Genomic DNA, 19,266 nt, shown 5'->3' on the forward strand with positions numbered 1-19,266 from the left:
CCAAATAACTTAACATCCATATTTTAAAGGAAACATCATCTGAACTATAAAAAGACATAGAAAGTAACAAAATAGTGACAGGAGACTTCAATATCTCTCAGTTTTGGACAAGTCTAACAAAAGATAAACAAAAGAAAAATATGAAATTGTATTAATTGTTGAAGAAACTAGAGTGAAAAGACTTATGATATCTTCTAAATGAAACAACAAAAGAGTATAGATACTTTTCAGCACCACACGGAACTTTTACAAAAATCGACCAGGCACAGAGATATTGCAAACAAATTAAAAAAGGCAGAACTAGTTAACACATCTTTTACAGATCTTTACAGATCTGTAACACATAACACAGGGGACTACAAACAAAATATAGGAATCCAAATGGATATTTAACAATAAAATATTAAATAATGAGGAAGTCAAAGAAAAAAATCACATAAACAGTTACTATGTAATCATAATAGTGATAAAAATCAAGATTTCTGAGATGCAGGCTAAAGCAGCTCTCAGGGGGAAATCATATTCTTATAATCATACGTGAACAAAATAGAAAAAGAGAGGACTAATGAATTGAATATGCATTTTAAAAATTAGGCAATCAACAAATCATACCAAATCAATGTATCCAAAATCAGATGATCATCTGAATAGATGCAAAATAGATGTACTTTGGCTTTGACAAAGTACAATGCTCTTTTATGCTAAAACAAAATACAATACTCTTTTATGCTAAAAGTCCTATAAAGTATCAGCATAAAGGAACCCTTTTTTAATATCATAAAAAGCATCTATCAAAAACCAAAACTAATGTTGTTTGTCCTTTGTTTGTTGAGTATCGATGACATCATGATGTTGGGGTCAGGGTAATAATCTGTGTTCAACTGTGGCTGATCAGTACAGTATGAGCTCTGCCATAGGTCATACGCAAATAGTCCATTTGAACATTTAGATATCTGGGTCTCTTGTTTCCTTTGTTCTACTGTGATTCTGTTTTGATCATAGAGCATAGCTCTTTCTTTGATGTGGACATGTTAGTCCCATGCCATTGTCTCCTATTTCTTTCTTTCTTTTTTTTTTTTTTTTTTTTTCTGAGCCTGGGGTTAAGTGACTTGCCCAGGGTCACACAGCTAGGAAGTGTTAAGTGTCAGATCAGATTTGAACTCAGGTCCTCCTGAATTCAAGGCTGGTGCTCTGTCCGCTGCGCCACCTGGCTGCCCCGTCTCCCATTTCTTATAAGCAATATTAAGTTCTTCAGAGAGACCTAGAAAGTGTCCTTGTACCTCTTTTTCTGAACACTTTGTGTGCACTTACCTTGTGAGAGTTCTCCATAAAATAGGCTTAGTTAAACATATGTTTAACATTCAGGCAGTTCAGTTTGAGAGAGGACCTCAGTGTTAGGTACCTTATCTTGCTAGGCACTCTTCAGAATCTTCCTAAGACAATTCAAATTGAAATAGTTCAATTTTCTGCTATGGCACTGGTATTCTATCCAGATTTCACAGACATACAGTGATGAAGTCAGAACAACTCATCTGTAGATCTTCAATTTGGTAGGCAGCCTAATAATACCTTTTCTCTTCCACACTTTCTTTCAGAGCTTTCCAATACTGAGCTAGTTCTGGCAATGCATGTGTTAACTTTATCATTTATCCATATGGACAGTATACTATCATCAAGGATGGCACACTTATTTTCAGCATTCAAAATGTCTCCATTTTCTGTAACCAATGGCTTAACGCCATCAAAAGTAAAGTTCAAGTGAAGCTTAGGGAGATGCAGCATTTTTGGATCAGTAAGAAGGCAAATGAAATTCGGTTTTATGTTCATAGCAACCATCCAGAGCACTTCTATGATGCCCCGAAGACTATTTATGGGCCAAAGATCTCCAGTGTCTTAACTATCCAGACACAGTGTTTTGCAGTCATACTGATCAGTCAGTGATAAGGACATGAAAACCAATAGCAAGCATCATATGCAAAAGGGATACACTAGAACTTTTTTGAATAAATACAGGAGTGGAGCAAGAATGCTCACTCTCTTCCCTGTTTGATATAGTTATGAAAAGGCTATAATATTAAGACAAGAGAAGGGAATTAGCTAGAAAGATAGATTGAGAGGAGATAAATCATTCCCCTTTAACTGATGATACAATGGTTTGCTTGGGGAATTCTATGGAATCAAGAAAGATGCTAATTGAGACAATAATTTTAGCAAAGTTACAGACTACAAAATAAATCCTCAAAATTCCACAACACTTCTATATAATAACAACAAAATACAAGGGAAGTCCTATTCTAAATAACTACAAAATGCATAAAATTTTTGGGGGTTGACTTATCAAAACACAAAAAGACTTATATGCAAAAGAAAAACATAGGCTAATATCATTATTGAACATTGATTCAAAAATTTTGAACAGCCTACAGTGATTTATCCAAGATACCATTTAAACAAGTAGGATTAATACCAAGGAAGCAAGAATGGTTCCACTTTGGAAAAATAGTCAACATAATTAATAATATTAAAGACTTCCAAAATTATAAAACATTCTTTAAAGAAATAAAGAACAACTTAATTTGTTAGAGGAATATTCAATGTTCCTAGATAGACCATGCTAATATAATAAAATGATAATCCTACTAAAATGAATTTACTCTTTTAATGTTACACCAATTTAATTACCAAGGAGATACTTTATAGAAACTGATAATATAATAAAAAATTAATTGGAAAAATAAAAGATCTATAATATCAAGGAAAATAATGAAAAGAAATAGTGGTGAAGGGGGAGTAGTACTTTCAGATAACAAACTATATCATAAAGCATCAGTCATCAAAACTAGTTGTTCTCAGTTAAAAAAATAGATAGGTCAATGCAACCGACTAGAGAAGGGAGAATGAGAAACATAGAAATCAATATTCTAGTACTTGATAAAATGGAAAACAAATTAACAAGGAAAAAACTACTTATTTGATAAAACTATGGGAAAATAGGAAAGCAATCTGGCAGAAATTAGGCTTGGACCATCACTTTATACCGTATTCCATAATACATTTGAAATAGATATGCAACCTTAATAATAAAGATAATAGTATAAAACAGGAGAAAAACAGATTATATCTCTCTCACAACCATGAATAGAAGATGCATTCTAAACCAAAAGACAAAAGCAATTACAAAAGATAAAATAGATAACTTTGATTACCTGAAAATGAAAAGCTTCTGCATAGACAAAACTAATCTTCATATCAAATTTTACTGGTGAAAGTTTACTATTCAAGCTACATCAACTATATATAATATATATATATATATAACACAATAAGCTATGTGTTATATATGTGTATGTGTGTATATATGTGATTAATATTCATCCCCCAGTATATAAATTTTCTTTTTTTTTTAATTTTACCTAAACAGATTATTTTTAATAGCAATTATTTTAAAAGTAAAAAGATGTCAGGCATGTTTTCAGTGACTAGAACTATGTCTTTTTTTTTTTTAACAGAATATTAAAGAGTGTCTAGTCTAATCTCTTCATCTTACATATGAAGGAACTGAGGCCGATTCCTGATGGGTATTTCTGTAAAATGCAGAAATATTAATTGGTGTGCCTTATGTTCTCCCAGTATATAAATTTTCAAAGCTTATGAACAAACAGTTCCCAAAAGAATTACAAAGTATTCAAAATCATATGAAGAAATCTCCATATCACTAATAATAGAAGAAATACAAATCAAAAACAATCACTAAACACTCTGCAAATTAGCAAAAATGACCCCAAAAATGGCAATAGTCAATGTTGGAGATTTCGTAGAATAATGCACACACTGATATTTTGTTGGTAGAACTATGGAATGGTGTGCCATTTTGGAAAGCAATTTGGAATTATGCAAATAAAGTTACTTAAATGTCCATACTTTTTGAATCAGAGACTCTTTATCATTGTGCTTAGGAAGCCATCAATAAGAAGAAAGTTCCCATCTACTTTAAAATATTTATAGTAGCACTTTTTTATGATAGCTAAGAACTGGAAAGTAGAAGCCCATCAGTTGGGAATTGACTAAACAAAGTATTGTACGTGAATAGAATACAAAAAAGCATGAAAAGATGAATATGAATTGGGCACAGGGAAGGAAGCAGAGATAAGAAAAGAATATACACAATGATTGGAACAATGTAAATGGCTAGAACAACTGCATACCAGAAAATCACAAATAAATTAACCAAATTTTAAAGATTAAGAAGAAGAAGTCTGAGAAAACAGCTCCAATTTACCCTTGGCAGTGGAGGTAGGAAGTCTATAGGTTTTATACATTGTACCAATTTTCAGATTTTTTTTTCATTGTATTGATCAGTTTTGCTCATCCTCCCCCCCCTTTCAGATAAATATTTGTCATATTTGTCCCTCTCTAGGAGGGAAAGGGGGAGGATACTTAGGAAGACTATAGTGGTGTAAAAAAGATACCAATAAAAATTGATTTCAAATAATGTAAATGGGAAATGGTTAACAAAATAAATAAAAACACATCCTAACATACATAGCTTTAAAAAAGGGAAAGAACTAAACATGTTTAGGTTGGAGAAGAGGAGACAGAGTGAACATATGACAACTGTCTTTAAGTATTTAGAGGACTGCCATTTGAAAGAGGAATTGGATCTATTCTACTTGGCCCCAGAGGGCAGAAACAGGAACAGTTGCTGGAAATTGCAGAGAAGCAGATGTTGGTTGGATGTAAGGAAAACTTCCTAACAATTAGACCTGTCTGAAAGAAGAATGGACTGCTGCAGGAAGTAACAAACTACTTCTTCCTAGAGATCTTCAATCAGAAGCTGGATTTCACTTGTCTGAGATGTTGAAGAGAATATTGTGGGTTTAAATTTTTTTTTTTACTAAGAACAAAGAGATCTTTTGTTCTTACATCATGAGGGGACTCTTAATTAGGATCTTATTTCTAATGGACCTTAAAGGCTACTTACTGTACCCTCAAATTTCCAGATCAGGAAACTGTGTCAAAGACCAGATGGGATGCTCAGCTATCATCCGAGTTGGGATTGGAACCCAGAGCCCCTGACTTTATTGTTAGTGCTCTTCCCAGTGCATACTGCTCTTATGGAGATATTGGATGGGCAAGATGATCTCTCAGGACCCTTCTCCCTCTGAGATATTGTATCCTGAGGAGCAATAGAATAGACTGACACATTCCTGAAGGATGCCCATGAACTGTGGGCTTTCCTCTCTTTTCCCTCTACCTCATCCATTGCTTTCATTCTCATGAGTCTCTATCTCACCCACGATCTCACCTCTTGGTCCCATTAACTCAGCTGAGACCCCCTCCGTCTGCAGGATGCCTTTCCCTGGTCACCCCAGCTGCTGCTCTCTTCTCTGAGAGTACCCTCCATGGTCTCTGTGCACATCTTGTTTGTATGACTTACACATTCTCTATTTTATTAGAATATAAGCCTCCAGGGGGAAGGATTTTGTGTTTGCTTTTCTTTGTAACCCAAGAGTGCACAGCATCTAATGCATGGAAGGCATTCAATAAATGCTTACTGACCGATGCTGGGACTACTTCTGCTTTTCAATCTCACTTCTCCCTAACCAGTCTTTAAACCAGTAATACCAAGGGTAGAGTAGGAAGTGGTGGTAATGGGAAGTATCCAGTCTGGGGCAACTCCCTCTGCAAGCCCTGAATGTCTCTCACACACTTTATTCTCAAGGGAGGTTGGCCTGTGGTTCTGAGGGTTCTGACCAGTTTTGGAAAACTGGAAAGCTGCTTTTTATCAGACCACCACAAAGGATTGGTTGCCTCTAGCGCTCCTGTAGAAGCGGAGGTCTGCCGAGAATAGTGCCCTCCTTCACCATTTGGAAAGAGGGGGGGTAATTACAGAGCCTCTAATCCTGAGATGCTTGCCCTTAACCAAGAGCCGGTCCTTATGGCCATAGGGGAGACCACATAGCTGGCGCCAATGCAGAGATTGTCTGGACCCAAGACCTCTGGGAAAGCAAATGCTGGGTGCTGGTGGGAGTATCTCAGGCCGGGGAATCTGCTGCTTGATGCTAAAGCAAACCACCAGGATTTCCAGGGGAGGCTTTGGTTCTTGCCACAAGGGGAACCAGGAGCCTGCTTTCCTTAAGATAAAATTGTATCTATCTGCTCCCTTAAAGTTATTCGTCTAAGGGATGTGGTTTTTCAGGTTCAAATTAAAAGTCTGATTGCTGTTCACTAATTGAGGGAAGGAGGAAAGGAGACCCCCATGCTTTATATCCAAGAGTTGACCTTTTCCCACCAAATGCCAGTTCCACAATGAGCATATATAATAAATAGCAAAGAAACCATTTATCCAAGGGGACAGGGCAAGGATTTCTTCCATTACTATGGAGCAAATAGCTCAGATGGTGCCTTCTACAAAAAGAAGGATGTTTGGAAGAAAGGAAGAGAGAGTCTGTGAAGAAAGATAATGACTTCTGCTTTGGACACATTGATTTTGAGATGCTCGTGGGACATCCAGTTTGTAAAATCCAACGGACAACCGGTGATATGAGGACTGAAATTTAGTCAGAGACCAGGGCTAGATTTATAGATCTGGAGAGGAAGAATGGATTGAGTAGGGAGAGGTTACAGAGGGTTTAGAAGAAAGAAAAAAAGGGAATGAAGTAGATATGAGTATAGACAGCTTTTTCTAGGACAATAAAAGAAGGAAAACTAAGCCTTTGTAATGAGAATGACCAAGCTTGGCCTTTTTTTTTTTTTGCCCCTTCTTTGTATCCTCAGTGCTTAGCACAGTGCCTCACTTTACTTTTCTAAAATATGAGGTCTAGATTGTCTCTATAGATCCTTCTAGTACTGACCTTCTGTATTCTGTTACTCATCATAGTACTCCAAGGAAAGAGAAATCCCATAAAGTTTGGAGAATGGGGGTCCTGCAGGGCTGCTGGTGTGGAAAGGTGGTATATGCAGGAGGGGGAGGGTTAATATTAACTCTACAGTTGCATTGTCCAATATGAAAATCAGTTGATTTATTTTTAAATTTAATTTAATTCAACTGGGGAGCAGGTTTCCCACTTTCTTTGTCTGACAGGGAGACAATAGGAACTAAAAGTCCTCTATAGCAGTTATTGGAAGGAAAGATTTATTTAAAAGGGAGACAAAATTCTTGCTTCAGGGCTCTTATGAGTCTATAATTAGGACAACAAAACACATACACGTAATGATTACAGAAGTGACAGGAAATTTATACTTGTGTAAGGAGAGCAGAGACTTGATTTAATTTATGTTTATCTTAGCAACACAATGATTTTAAAATACAAATGATGTCCACTTTAAACCTATGTAATTATCACATTATTTTTTTTTTTGCCTTAAAAATTCTGTATCCATTCAAAGTATTATTGACAATTCTACTTTTTAAAAAAATTACTTAATAGTATTACCCCCCCAATTATTGTAAAGGTAGTGTTCAATACAATTATACCTCTTAAGATCATGAATTAAAATCGACCCCCCACACACACACCAATTGAAGAGGAGGATTTTCATGATTCCCCCTTAGGCAGTGGGTTCAGTACTTAAATTTTAATTCAGAATAACATCTATGCACAGCAATAAATTATACAGAAATAAATGTGGCATATCAAAACACAAATTTGTTGGTTTTTCTCTTTTTTTTTATGTGTTCCCTTCCATTACCATCCATCCCCACAATGAATAAGTTTTAAAAAGAAAAGAAAAAGAAAGCCCTTAATAGATAACTGCATAATCTGGGAAACTAAATTCAATAAGATGCTTTAAGAGAGAAAGGAATGGCTAAATGACTTTGCAAGATAAAGAGATCCTAGATATTGATATAATGGAAAGAAAACTGGCTCTGAAGTTAGAGGTCAGTTCTCATCTCCAGTTCTTACCCTCTGTGTGATATTGGATATGTACCTCTACCTCCTTTGAACTCAATTTTCTCTTCTGAAAAATGAAAGATTTGGATTAGCAGCTTCTGTTGTGCCTTTTCACCCTAAAGCTGCAATCCCATGATATTCAGAGAGAACATGCTTGGCAGAAGGACCCAAAGATGGGAAGGCAAATGGTGGACTCTTCAGGAAAAGCATGGTTTAACTGGAACAAAGTTTTTATTTAAGGAAATAATATGAAGTAAAACTGGAGGTCTAGCTTGGAGTCAGATTTTGGAAGTCTGCTGAAGAATATGCATTGTATCCTAGTGGCAATGGGGAGCCAATGAAGGTTTCTGAGGAGGGAAATGACATATAAATAATCTGGCCTTAGCATGTAGGATATACTGGAGAGAGGTGTCTCATGCTATTACCATGGTCCAATTGTCCAACCTTATCCCACAGAGCTGTGTTGTCTGGGACACATCAGGAGCAGTGGAACTGGGGAGAGGGTTTCCCTCTTTCCTTGTCTGACAGGGAGACAGTAGGAACTAAAAGTCCTTTATAGCAGTTATTGGAAGGAAAGATTTTTTTAAAAAGGGGCACAAAATTCTTTTCTTCAAGGCTCTTACGAGTCTATAATTAGGACAACAAAACGCATACATGTAATGATTACAGAAGTGACAGGAAATTTATACTTGTGTAAGGAGAGCAGGGACTTGATTTAATTACTGCTCCTCTGCCCCACCCATCCCTGTTGTTGTAATCATGTAGCTTCATAGATGACAAGGTTTAAATGTGTTAACAAAGTATTAACACTCCCCAATCCTTTAGCAGTGTGAACACCTCTCTTTGATGAGCCAGAAGGGTACAATCTCATTTCTTTTCTTTTCTTTTCTTTTCTTTTTTTTTTAGCTTTTTATTTTCCAGACATATGCATGGGTAATTTTTCAGCATTGACAATTTCAAAACCTTTTGTTCCAACTTTTCCCCTCCTTCCCCCACCCCTTCCCCTAGATGGTAGGTTAACCAATACACGTTAAATATGTTAAGGTATAAATTAAATACAATATATGTATACATGCCCAAACAGTTATTTCAAAAAAAAATTTGATTATATCTTTTAATTGCTAAGTCCTAGAAGAAAACTCATGCCCATAGGTTTGGGAAGGTAGTAGGCAGTCCTTGGAGAAATTGTGGAATGAAAGGATTGGGAGGAGAGGATTCCTTGATTTTTCTCTCGTTCTCTGTTCTTCATTAGCCACAGTGTGTACAACAAGACATCCCAAACGTAGCATTTGGATTCAGTTTGAGAGAGTTAGAGCATAGTTGAGGGAGCAGAGGTAAACACTAGACAGACATGCATTCAGAGACCCAGTTATTCATGGCTGGAAGCTGTTTCAAAGACCTGGCTACAGACTTAAGTGAGAGATAGTTGTAGTAATCAGATGAAGAGCTTTGCTTAGCAAGGCTCCCAGGAAAGAAGTTGGTCCTAGTAGAGTTTTTGGAAATTTTCGAAGAAGAGAAAGGATTACTATTATAATAGTAAATAATAACTTGGTCACATGTATTCATGACATCTCACCATCATTATGCTCTTTCTTTATGCCCACTCTCCCCAGGGACATTGTGTAGACAGCCCAGGTTTATGAGGAGAATGGTCTGTAATACTTCTCTTACAATGTCATTTTAGCAAATGTTTCTTTTTTTAGCTGATTGTGCTACTAGCTGATTGTTCATTGGAAGTACCCTGGTGGGGGCTTGTGGCCTACAATAGTAGAGGAATAGCCATTCCCAGGGTATCCCAGAATCCATGGTAATAGCTGCCTCTGAGGACTCAGTCTTAGGGTATGAGTGCAAACTGGGGAATCAAGTCTAGAAAGTGTTCTGTCCTTATTAGTCGATATAAATCAAAGTAGTATCGACTGTCGACTATAAATTGACAGGAATATTTTGTCCAGTCCTGGGTGCCGCATCTTAGGAGGGACATAAGTAAGACAGAGCGTGCCCAGATAAGGATCAACAGGAGTGGAAATCATCATAGATGAGACTCCATTGAAAAAATTGGGCATGTATAACCCAGAAGGCTTAGTAGGGGCATGAAAACTGTCTTAAAGGCCTATTTAAAGGCCTATAATGTTGGAGAGGGATTGGATTTTCAGAGAGACAAATGTCAAAGGCATAGAAGTTTCCAAAAAATCAGAGGGTTACAGATGTGGAATAGACGTCACCAAAGGCCTTCAAGCACAGGCTGGAGGACCACTTGTCAGGACTGTCAGAGGGGAGAATTCTCATTCTTGTCTGATCTAGACTCAGGTGCCTCTAAGGGTCTTTCCAATTCTGAGCTTATGCAATCCCGCCTTTAAATCCAGTATCTTTTCACTTTGTTATGTCTCCTTTTTTAATGAAGAACATGAAGAACCCAATCATCTCAAATTCAGATTCCTTGGAGTGATCTTTTAGGGATGCTCTTTTCTTCCTTCCCTGCTCTGGTCTCATCTACCTCACTTACCATAGATTGTAAGTTCCTTGAGGGAAGTTTGCTTTCCTTTATACATTCAGGTCTTGTTAGGTACTGAGGCAGAGAAATACTTACTGACTTGACTTGACTTCCTTCAACCTGTCCTCCTTGACACTTACTAACTTGTGACCAGTACTTTCTCTGCCCAGGTCTCAATCTCCCTATTTGTTAAATGAGGGGATTGGGCTAGATGCTTTATTATTATTATTAATACATGTTTTATGAATTATGTTGGAAGATAAAAATCAGAGCAAATGGGAAAAACCGTAGAAGAGATTTAAAAAAAGACAGCAACAGAAAAAAGGAGTGAACATAGCAAGTGCTGATTTACATTCCTTAGTTCTCTTTCTGGAGGAAGATGGCATTTTCTGTCCAAAGTCTATTGGGTTGCCTTGGATCACTGAACCACTGAGAAAAACCAAGTTTTTCATAGTTTAACCCACACATTCTTGCTGATTTTGTGCACAATGTATTCCTGGTTCTGCTTGTTTTGCTCAGCATCAGTTCATAGAAATCTTTCCAGGCCTTTCTAAAATCAGCTTATTCTTCATTTTTTGTAGAACAACAATATTCCATTACTTTTATATACCACAATTTGTCCAGACATCTCCCAATTGATGGGCATCTACTACTTTTCCAATTTTTTGCTCCCACAAAAAGGGCTGTCACAAACATTTTTGCACATATGGGTCCTTTTCCCTCCTTTACAACTTTCTTGGGATATAGACCTAGTAAGTACAATGCTGGGTCAAAGAGTATGTGTAGTTTGATTGACCTTTGGGCATAGTTCCAAATTGCTCTCTAGAATGGTTGGATCATTTCACAACTCCATCAAAAATGCATTGGTGTCCCAGTTTTTCCACAACTCCTCCAACATTTATCATTGTCTTTTTCTGGATCTTATCCAATCTGAGAGGTGTGAGGGTGGTAGCTCAGAGTTGTTTTAATTTGCATTTTTCTAATCAACAGTGATTTAAAGCATTTATTCATATGACTAGAAATGGTTTCAATTTCTTCATCTGAAAATTCTCTGTTCATATCCTTTGAGCATTTATCATTTGGAGAATGGCTTGTATTCTTATAAATCTGAGTCAATTCTCTATATATTTTAGAAATGAGGCCTTCATCAGAACTCTTGGATGTAAATTTCCCCCCAGTTCTCTGCTTTTCTTCTAATCTTGTCTGCATTGATTTTTCAACATTCATTTTTATAAGATTTTTGAGTTTCAATTTTTTCTCCCTCCTTCCCTTTCCTCTCTCCTCTCCAAGACAGCAAGCAATCTGATAGAGGTTATATATGTACAATCACGTTAAACATTTTTCCACATTAGTCATGTTGTGAAAGAAGAATTTGATCAATTTCTTTTTTAAAAATGTGTCTAGTAACTTTAACAAGAGAGAAACGAAACCATTTGGCTTCTTTCTGTGAGTTTCCATGAGAAATTGATGGCTTTCATTTTAAAAAAAATTCATATTGATTTTCTATCACGTTCTTTCCAAATATACGTTTCTACTTTCCAAAAAGCTATTCTTGAGAATGAAGATTAAAAAAATAAGAAAAAAAGGCAGTTCAGCAAAGGAATCAACTTATCAACTGAATCTGGCTGTGTATGCATCATTTCACTCCTATAATCCCCTACTTCTTCAAAGAAGAGAGGGAAGTTCATTCACTTACTTCTTTACATCTGGGCTTGATCCTGAAAAGTACATAGTGCTCTGTTTTGTCCAAGGCAGGATACAGAGTATGGCTCACTTCCTTATTCCTGAAATGTGGGTGCCTCTTTTAATATGGTTTAATGCTGTATCATAACATAATAACAATAGCTAATATTTACGTAGCTGCTTAAGATTTAAAAGACCTTTCACAAATATTATCTATTTTAACCTTATAGCAGCCCTGCAAAGTAAATGCTATTATATCCCCTTTACAGATGAAGAAACTGAGGCAAGCACTGAAGTGACTTACCTAGAGTTACACAGCCACATTTGAACTCGGGTCTTGCTGGCACTCTATCCTTTGCACCACCAGGTGCCTCACAACCTATTAAAGTCCCCAGATGTTTTTCAAATGAACATCCTTGCACTTTCCATCTTATCCTTCCTCCCTCCCCCAGTAAATTTATTTATTTTTAATACATAATACTTTATGAATCATGTTGGGAGAGAAAAAAATCAGAGCAATAGGGGAAAATCATGGGAGAGAAAAAAAAAACAGAAAAAAGAAGTGAACATATCATGTGCTGATTTACACTCAGTTTCCTTAGATCTTTTTCTGGATGCAGATGCCATTTTCTGTCCAAAGTCATTTGGGATTGTTTTGGACATCTTCTCCTTTCAAAGTTGATGTTTTTAAGAGCAAATGTAAGACTTGCATTTATTCCTGTAAAATTTCTTCTTTATAGAATCATAGATTTAGAGTTAGAATAGACTTTAGCAGTGTTTTTATCCAAAAGTCTTATTTTACAATTGGGGAAACTGAGGTCACATAGGTGGGATTTGGGCAAACTAAGATCAGAACCCATCTCCTTTGCCTCTAGCTCCATCTCTTTTTCCATTTGGCCCAATGCTCTCACACACGGTGTCAGAGCCAAATAGAAACTGGCCCACTAAACATTAGACAATGAGCTCTACAGGCCACATATTGATATTGACTTAGAAAACCCACATATTAACATTGTGTTTTATTGCATTTTTCTTTATTTTGTTAAGTATTTCCCAATTTGATCCTCCTCAGATTCCAGTAGCCCTTAGAAGTGATTTGTGTGGCTATTTCAAAGTCCGATTCTTTTTTGTACAGCAAAACAACTGTTTGGACATGTATAGATATATTGTATTTAATTTATACTTTAACATATTGAACATGTATTGGTCAACCTGCCATCTGGGCGGGGGTGGGGGAGGAGGGGAAAAATTAGAACAAAAGGTTTGGCAATTGTCAATGTTGTAAAATTACCCATGCATATATCTGGTAAATAAAAACTATTAAATAATTTTTTAAAAAAAGAAGTGATTTGTATGGGACTTTTAGATATGTGTTTGATTGCTGTTTCTCCTTCAGCCTGTCCAAATAATTTTAAATCCTGATTTTTTTCATCTAGTATATTAGCAAGTTTTCAGCTCTGTATCATAAGCACATAAGACTTAAAAAAAGCCACTTTCCCAAATTATTGGTAAAAATGTTAACTAGCATGAGACTTTGCCCAGATCCCTGGGAGTCTTCTAACCAAAGTTATTATCTCAAGCTAATAATAAAGCGGTATTGACTTTTTTGAATCTGATTATCCACACATAGTCAAATCCACCTAATTGGACCATTGGCGTCCAAATCTCTCCATTTTTTTTTCTTGCAAGAATAGGGGAGACTTTAGCAGCTGCTTTGTACATAATCTAGGTAAAAGGTATCTACAGGCTGGATTTTTAAATCCTATGAGTGGAATGTCATAGTAGGATATTTCCCATGTGCAAAATAGAAAGTTCCCTAAAGATTCTCAAAATGTGGTCCAGAGAATTCTGAGGGTCTCTAAAATCCTTTCTGAGAATTCAAAATTAGTTTTCATTTCTCCTATGGTAAATATCTATAAATATGACCCATATAAACAAAAGCCCTGTGGACAGATCCTTGATAATTTTTATTAGTATAATGGGATGCTGAGAACCATTGTCCTAAAGGGTAGACCAGTTCCCTCATGTAGAGCAAAGTGATTAGCCAGGTTCTCTCTCATTGTAAAGAACCCATGCTTTTGCAGTGGACACTTTAGCAAGTTTTTCTAAATGCAGCAGCACCTGCTTCTTGCCCCTACCTTAGCCCAAATTCCTCTTTTCCTTTGGCAGTAAAAACTATTCCATTCAATGCTTTATAAATGTATCATGAAATTGGTTAGTTATTTTTTCTGTGCCTATAGTCTGGGTAAATTTCCAAATATAGCTCCTGTCTCCTTTCCCATTACAATTCTTATCTCTTTCCCTATTTCAAGGGACCCAAAAGGAGAACACATTCAATGGTTTAGATTAAAATACCTTGACTGTAAGAAGTTGGAGTTAAAATAAGGCCAGCTGGGTCTAATCCCTATGGCAGGTAAATGCCTAACTTTATTTGAATCAAGAAAACAAAAGAATGGGGCAGCGAGGTGGCTCAGTGGATAGAGTGCTGGCCCTGGAGTGATCCTGGGCAAGTCGTTTAAACTTGATAAATAAGGAAGGAAGGAAGGAAGGAAGGAAGGAAGGAAGGAAGGAAGGAAGGAAGGAAGGAAGGAAGGAAGGAAGGAAGGAAGGAAGGAAGGAAGGAAGGAAGGAAAGGAAGGAAGAAAGGAAGGAAATAAAGGAATGCTCCTAGAATTGATTGTCTGAGGAGCACTGTCATTCATCTCTCCCAACACCACCGGAATTCTAGAGTTCTAGAATAGGAAAGGCAACAGTGATATAGAGAATCAGGAACTGGACTTAGATCTAGGAGGGCCTCGTTTCAAATTCTGCCCCAAACATTAGTAACTTGACTCTGAGTAAGTCACTTAACCTTGCCTCAGTTTCCCTATCTGTAAAATGAGGGAGTTGGGCTTGTCTTAAAGGTTCAAATTCAGCACTAGATCTAGAATCTTTTGATCTCTAAGTACTCTGGACAACTTTTAAGACTATATTACAGTGATGATCTAGATTGGTAGAGGGAGTTTTCTCATGCAGAAAATGTCAATGAAATTATTATTGTTCTGTCCTTTCAATCGTATCTGATTCTTCCTGAACCATTCGAGGTTTTCTTGGCAAAGATATAGAAATGGTTTGTATTTCTTTTCCAGCTCATTTGACAGGTAAGGAAATTAAGGTAAATAGGGTTAAGTGACTTTCCCAAGGTCATACAGCTAATAAGTGTCTAAGGCTAAATTTGAATTAAGAAATTTTAGTCTTTCAGACTTCCGGCCCCATTGCTTAATCTACTGTGCCCCTAGCTGCCCAGCGAAATCATAAATCTGGTTTAAAAAAATAAAAGAACATACTAGTGTACAGCATCAGGTACCCCAAGTGGCTCATTAAGTGGTGCATTAGAGAATTCAAGGTCAGGACTGTTCATCTTCTCCCAAACAGCTGCTTGTTGCCCTTTCTCCCCACTCAAGGAGCTCTCCTCAGCACTCCTCTGCCTTCTTCCTTTCCTAGCTGGGCTTCAGGGATTTGGTGAAGCTTGGAAACTGCCTGGCTGTTCAGTTTTCAGTGTGAGCATTTACACCTTGGAAATCAGCAAACATTACTAATTAGAGCTTGATGAATTGTTTTGTTGATTGTCTAGACTACAGAAAGTGAGGGAGAAAATGTTAATAATGAAGATAAAAATAAATATAATAAACAATATTTTGTATAAATAACATATGATACATTGTAACTATAGAATATTGTAATATAAAATATATTGTAACTATATATAGAATATTATTATTTGTAGATATCACATATAATACATTGTATATAACATATTATGAACACAATATATACATTCTATATAATTATATATAATATATACATTCTATATAACTATATATATATATTACACACACACACATATATATGTGTGTGTGTGTATGTGTGTGTGTGTGTGTGATTTTAAGGTCCATATAAATGAATTATATATATATATATATGTATACACACATACACATACATATATGGATAAAAATGTGTCTCACAAATGATTTTTTTCAGAGAGCTAGTTGTTAAACATTTACCTGAATACCCCAACCCTTTTCTTCACTGATGGGTCTTTCAAGTAGTCTGATGGAGTCACAGACAAGATGTCCAGGGTGAAAGAGAAAGGGGAAGGGAAGAAGGAGAGAACAGAAGAAAGAAGGAAAACGAAAGAGGGGGTTGAGAAAGAAGGAGAGGAGAGAGGCCAGAATCTTTCCAAAGGGTTAATAAAGATTGTCTGCTGAGGGAAGGGCTCCTCCCTCTGAGTGGGGAAAGTGATTTGGTCTCCTTGCTGTCCTCTCATAAAATACTCCATCTTTCCATTCAGCCTCCCTCTTCATCTGGAGGAAGCCGGAAGATCTCATTTAGAATCTTGGCTTCTATAAGAAGTCTTGTCCCATTTAGCTTGAACTTCAATTTAATCTTCTAGCTCTTGTTTGTACATAACTGGTTACATGTTGTCTCCTGTAATGTTCTGTTGTCTCCAGAAACTGCTGATCGCTCTCTGGGAGGAGATCTGCTGTCATTAACTGCTGCCAATTCTGACCTTGTGTAGAGACTCTTTCTCTCCCATTAGCACTTAGTAAGAATCTAGCAGTCTCCCCCATTAGTTTTTGGTGGGGCCAGTACTGTGTTGTGCCTTTCTTTGTCTCCCCAGAGCTTAGCCTGGTGCCGGCATACAGTAGGCACATAATTAATGCTTATTGATGGACTAACAGCTTCAAGATCCTTTTGGAAGCCTTGCAGAGTCTAGATAAGCATCTGGTTGCTATGATGTTGAGTTAACATGAGGAGCTGTTCATCTCGACTTATGGTGGTTACAAATCCTCCTCCAGAGTCATCTTCTCTTGTCCTTTCTCTAGAAGCCAGATGTATCAGGTGGATTCTCAGGACTGGAAAGGACCAGATAGCATCACCTTGAATTAATGGGGCAGAGTTTGGATTTGAACCTACATCTCCTGGGTTTTTCTCATTGCTACTTTCAAGAAGTCTTTAGAAAAGTGATTTTTAAGGTCCCAGGGATGTCATGGCCACATGACATGCAGAAACAACTTTTCTGGGTCTGCTCATTGAGCGTGTGGCAAGAAGAGTTCAATGTTATTGCTCTAGGTGATATGCCATGTTGGTTTGGTTGACCCACGTGTTGGGCTTTGTAACTAAGATTTATCTCCTAGAACCATAAGGAATAGAAGTGGTGGGTCCAAGGTTAGGTTTGAATCTAGGTCATTGGACTCACAAGTCAATGCTTTTGTTGCTGTATGGAAATATGACCATACACAAGTCACTTTTGTCTCTCTGACCCTCAGTTTTTCTATCTGTAAAGTAGGCATAATTATATTAGCAGTGTCTGGGCACTGAATATATTTGTGCTGGGCCAGGAAAACGTAAATCCCAAGACACAAAATAGTGAATGAATGATGGAAAGTCACTTAGCAAGGGCTGACCGTATGTCACATGCTAAGTTCTGAGGATGAGAGCTATTTATTTTTATTCCAGGATAGTTCAAGTGCCAAGAAAACTTCCCTTGCCATTCCTGCCTATATTGTTCTTTCCATCCTCTGAATTGCTATTTAATTTACTGTGACCATTGTCCAGTTTAGCACTGTTCAATTCTGCTTAATTGCTTATTAATCCCACAATTAGAGTGGAAACCCCCTAAGGACACAGTCCATTTTCTCTTTCTTTTTTTATCCCTGCCTAGCATGGAACTAAGCACAGAACAGGTCCTAGATAAACACTCTGCTTTATTGCAGATTTTTGTTTTGGAACAGAGATTTTATTGGTGTAGAGAATGACCAGCAAGGAAATTTCCTCTCCCAAAACAGATAGACAACTGCTCTATTTAAGAGTATAGTTCTGGAGCTGGAAAAGACCTCAAAGGCCATCAAGTCCCTCTCCCTCATTCTCCACATGAGGAAACTGAGCCTCTGGGAGGTCGAGTGACTTGCCAAGGTCACACAGGAAGACCATGAACCCAGGTCCTTTCACTTCAAATCCAGTACTTTCTCCCTCCTGGCTGCCTCTCTCTCCTAGAGTGTGACCTGCTGGCATTATATAACACCTATAAGGCAGCTGAGTTACTTTTCTTCCCTTTCTTTTTTTAGATCCTAGAACTGACCAGTTACTAGGGACCTTATATCATAGGATCAAAGATCTGGAGCTGAAAGGGACCTTAGTTCCATATATATACGGACACATACACACACATACACACGTATGTGTGCGTGTATATATATATGTATATTATACATATATATATATATATATATTTAGAAATAAAATCTTTATCAGAAACTTGCAAATATTTCCCGTTACTTGCTTTTCTTCTAATTTTAGCTGCATTGCTTTCGTTTCCACAAAACCATTTTATTTTTATATAAGCAAAACTATCCATTTTACTTCCTAACCTCTCTAGCTCTTGTTTGGTCATGAATTTTTCCTTGTCCCCAAATCTGACAAATGATTTTTTTCCATGCTCTACTATGAAATGGACCTTTTTTATAGAGGAGGGAACTGAGGGTGAAGTTCAATTTAATTGAATAAGCATTTACTGGGGCAGCTAGTTGGTGCAGTGGATAGATAGAGCATCAGCCCTGGAATCAGGAGGACCTGAATTCAAATCTGATCTCAAACACTTAATACTTATCTCAAGAAACAAAAACAAAAGCGTTTATTAAATGCTTTTCTGTGGTAGAAACCAGTGGAGACAAAAAACACTGCCAGTCCTCAAAAAGTATATAATTTAAAGATTGGGACAATATGCAAACAAATGTATACAAAGCAAAGATACAGACAAGATAAATGGGACATAATTTTTTATTATAACTTTTTATTGACAGAACATATGCATGGGTAATTTTTTACAACATTATCCCTTGTAGTCACTTCTGTTCCGAATTTTCCCCTCCTTCCCTCCACCCCCTCCCCTAGATGGCAGGCAGTTCCATACATGTTAAATGTGTTAAATAGTATATCCTAGATACAATACATGTGTGCAGAACCGAATTTCTTGTTGCACAGGAAGAATTGGATTCAGAAGGTAAAATAACTTGGGAAGAAAAACAAAAATGTAAACAGTTCACACTCATAAATGGGACATAATCAAAAGAAGGAAAGCAAAGGGGGCTTAGGAACATGCTTGAGGTCATGGTTAACCAGTTTGCTGCTTTTTCTACTAAACTACAAGTTATC

This window comes from Sminthopsis crassicaudata, chromosome 4 (genome assembly GCF_048593235.1).
Source record: "Sminthopsis crassicaudata isolate SCR6 chromosome 4, ASM4859323v1, whole genome shotgun sequence".
Lineage (NCBI taxonomy): Eukaryota > Metazoa > Chordata > Mammalia > Dasyuromorphia > Dasyuridae > Sminthopsis > Sminthopsis crassicaudata.